General features: G+C 36.5%; 1 non-coding gene across 1 annotated transcript; it reads right to left on the bottom strand.

Moving 5' to 3' along the window:
• Window positions 1-2,584: 2,584 nt before the first annotated feature.
• Window positions 2,585-2,775, bottom strand: LOC123457358. Its single transcript, XR_006635001.1, has one exon. It is a non-coding gene; the product is annotated as a U2 spliceosomal RNA (small nuclear RNA).
• Between the last annotated feature and the right edge of the window lie 1,299 nt (window positions 2,776-4,074).

The raw sequence follows: 4,074 nt of genomic DNA, 5'->3' as shown, positions 1-4,074 counted from the left end.
GTTTAAGACCATGCAGATAGCCAAAAGTTAATTAAGGATTAATTTTAGAGGTCATTAATGGCTCTCCAAAGAGACTTTAGGGACACAGGAGTAGCCCCATAGTTTACTGGTGTCTTGCCTGTTAGGATGAGTCAGGGCCATGCTGGCCCAGTAATTTTCCCTTCTTTGGGAAGTCAGGAGGGCCGATTGTTCCTCAATTTTGACTCTCCTGTTTTAGACTGTATACCAACTTTGTTTGGGTCTCCATATCCTCCCTGCTCAGGAAGACAGGTGACTTACTAGGGGGCCAGTGTAGAAGTGTCCCATCATCTCCAGTGGCCTCATGACATGGGAGTACAGGCCAAAATATTGACACTTTTTACTCTAATGATCCCATTTGGCTTTGGCTTATACACAGGTGATTAACACAATCAGAAAGGAAGTTATATCAGCTTGGATGTATGTACGTACAGAGCACATTTGATTACTGAAATAGACTTAGTTAAAGAATGGCACAGGGCTTCTAAAATCATTCTGTCCTATCTTTAAATTTTTTGTTGTACTGTGGCAGCATAAGCCATATATTTGAGGCATAGGAAGTAGGCACATCTCACATTTTAAATATCTAACATTTATAAATATAGCAGAACCTGTTACCAGTCTTGAAAAGAGTACCAATTGATTTAAAAACTTAATTAATTTAACCTAGAAATTATCAGAAAAGAGCAAGTAAGACAGTATAAGGTCTTAGCATCTGTGTGAAAACATCTTTGATTAGTTCAGATACCTGTGTGGGTACAAATTACCCAGAAAACATTGGAAACAGAACCATGGAGTTTGAATTATATGTATGTATGTATGTATGTATGTATGTATGTATGTATGTATATATATATATATATAAATTTTAGATGAGAACCATTGTTTGAGCATGAGGCTGTACCCTAAAGTAGGGAATATGTCTTAAGAGTTAATTTTGTTATAAGCACTGAACTTAAGATGCAAAAATTGAGACAGTTACTTTGCATACTATAGAGTAGAATTTGGTTTTTCCTGAGCCAAAATAGCTAGCTAAATATTAATATAACCCTTGATAAATTTTTTTGAAAGAAAAAATATTATTTGACAACCAATGATTTTGGCTTAAACTTGATAGCTATTGATTTTTATGTACCACAGAAATTTTTATTAACATAAAACAATTTTATGTTTTACCCATGACTTAAATTTGATAAAGTTTAAGTAAGCTATCCCAAAAAATCCCAGGAATATGAAAGTTATTATTACTGAAATTAATTCACTTAAACCTAAGTGATTAAATCTAGTTAAGACCATTCAATAAAATTAGCATAAATAAGACAGAAGCTATCTGTAAAGTCACAATGTCTTTAGGTATGAGTACTTCACCTTTGGAAATTAACCATTTCTATGTGAGCCTTTATCTTTAGAATAGTTAAAACCTTGATGAAAAGAGGAACCTAATTTACTTTACTGAGAGAGTCTTAAAGCCAGTTTTATAACCCCTAAGTCATAACAAATCAGCATCAGTGACCTGTTAATGAGTGAGGCCTTATCATAAGACTCAGTTTATCTATTTAACGTTTTGTCTAGTGAGAGACTTTATCTAACAGAAGTGACTTTAGGTGTTCATAATACATGAACTAAAGAGAACCACATTTATATGCTGTATTCCTTGTTCCTTGTCAGAGACAATTGGCCATTTTGTCTCTAGTCAGAGTCTGGGGGACACATGGCTTAAACTTGCATGGGGTTTGAGATGATGGGGTTCCATCTGGTTTTTTTTTTTTTTTTTTTTTTTAGTCCAGCTTTCCATGAATTTAAGTAGCATATGTTGGAAAGCAAGAGCAAAATGAAATTACAGAGCAGAGATAAGCATCCTGACAATTCTTTTATATTCCAAAGTTGTTTGTTTTTACATAGAAAATTTACCCATTTGTAAAATGCAAGGTGATCGACTTTTGTGTATATTTAACCTGGTTAAACCTCCAATTACATCTGTACTTATGACTTTGTGACCCACCTAACATAGGCATCACCTGTGTCTGATGTAAGATAAATTTAGATTAAGACTATGTCCCTATATAAAATTTTTAGAGTATCCTTAAGAGTCTGGAAACAATTGAAGAATCTCTAACTTTAGGCATGACATTTAGGTTTAACCTGAAAATTCTTTCCTACATACACACATCTTTATCCACATACTTTGACATTCTCAGTACCACTCAAAAAGCATTTTTAATGAGCATTCTATGTCCCAACATTGAAAAATTCTTTTCCAGTTCCTTCAATCAATTTATCTCACCCCACCATTAATTCTCTTTTTTTTAATTCATTTTTCTTAAATTTTTTATTTATTTATTTGAGAGCGACACAGAGAGAAAGACAGATAGAGGGAGAGAGAGAATGGGCGTGCCAGGGCTTCAAGCCTCTGCAAATGAACTCCAGACTTATGCACCCCCTTGTGCATCTGGCTAACGTGGGACCTGGGGAACCGAGCCTCGATCCGGGGTCCTTAGGCTTCACAGGCAAGTGCTTAACTGCTAAGCCATCTCTCCAGCCCTTTATTCATTTTTTTTATTCCCACGAGGGGTGCACCATTCCTGGAAGTACTACAATACCAGGTTGATGCATGGAGTGGATGGAGTAAGCTCCTATTCCAACTTCAAGCTCCAAAAATCCTTTTAATATATTGTCCTCAGATAGAGGACATATCAGATATTAAGCTGATAAGAACAGATACTACACTTGATCTTAGCCAAAAGGCTGAGAAGTGATGATCTTTCTTATAAGGCTATTAAAAATTACACCAAATTGATTAATTCTATTACTAAAAAGAAAGCAGTCTTAATACAATTTTATATCATTAATACCAATAACACACTTGGCAATGATTTTGTTAGGAGTAGCTAAGGCAAATTGTGTTGTTATCTTAAGGCAGGCTGGCTCAGAAGTCAGATCAGTTACCTCTTCCTTTTAAGTAACAGGACATTACAATCTTTTTTAAAAATATTGGACAAATTATAAGTTACCTCTTTAGAGGAAGTTTTGTTGTTTTTAATTATCCTCTATGTAAGGTGAAGTTGCGTAGAACAAATATCTGGCAAATTCATTCCTGTAAAAGACATTTAACTTTTCCTGTTTAACTTCTATGCTTACGTCTTTGATTTCCTTGAAATAGTTCTCTAGAGGAGAAAGGAATGTCACCTGAATCTGTCTCATCTCTTTAGTTACAAACAGTCACAAACATGACACGACTAGCAAGCACAATGAGCACACATAAACACATATACACATGCATAAAAAGAACAAATCCTCCTTATAAAATTAAAAAATTTGCTTAAAGAACTTGAAGCAATCTCAATTTCTTGGGTTTTTAAAATATCTTTTACTATGGCAATTAGCTCATTTTAACTCTTTGCTAAATTTTTTTTTTAACTTGTGTTCCTTGTGCCTTGAGAGAAGTTTTAAGCCTTTCAAAAATTTATGCTTACTTAGGGTCAGTCCCATGATAGAAAAGGAAAGAGGAGGGCTGGAGAGATGGCTTACTGGTTAAGCGCTTGCCTGTGAAGCCTAAGGACCCTGGTTTGAGGCTCGGTTCCCCAGGTCCCACGTTAGCCAGATGCACAAGGGGACGCACACGTCTGGAGTTCGTTTTCAGGGGCTGAAAGCCCTGGCACGCCCATTCTCTCTCTCTCCCTCTATCTGTCTTTCTCTCTGTGTCTGTCGCTCTCAAATAAATAAATAAAAATTAAAAAAAAAAAGAAAAGGAAAGAGGAGAAATTGCAAGACCAGACGACAACAATCCCTAGGGGTTCCCTGATGGGCCTGACCGCAGTTTTTAGAACTGGCAGCCACTCTAAGAGCATTTACTGGCTGTTGCGTACCCAGTTTTGTTGATAGGAAGAGAGGCTAAATAGGAGGTCTTTGCCAACACCTGAATGGGCTTTCGGGATTCACACAGGGAGCTAGGGGCCTTAGGCCAATGCCACAGGGTAGCCCTGGCCAAGAGGCATCAGTTGCCCTGTTGCTATGTTGCAATTCCACGCGATCGTGCCAACCAAAAGTAAAAGGAGG

The sequence above is a fragment of the Jaculus jaculus genome, unplaced genomic scaffold, assembly GCF_020740685.1.
Source record: "Jaculus jaculus isolate mJacJac1 unplaced genomic scaffold, mJacJac1.mat.Y.cur mat_scaffold_37_1_1805170_arrow_ctg1, whole genome shotgun sequence".
In the NCBI taxonomy this organism is placed as follows: Eukaryota; Metazoa; Chordata; class Mammalia; order Rodentia; family Dipodidae; genus Jaculus; species Jaculus jaculus.
The sequence above is the reverse complement of the archived record's forward strand: the minus strand, read 5'-3'. Positions and strand labels throughout refer to the sequence as shown.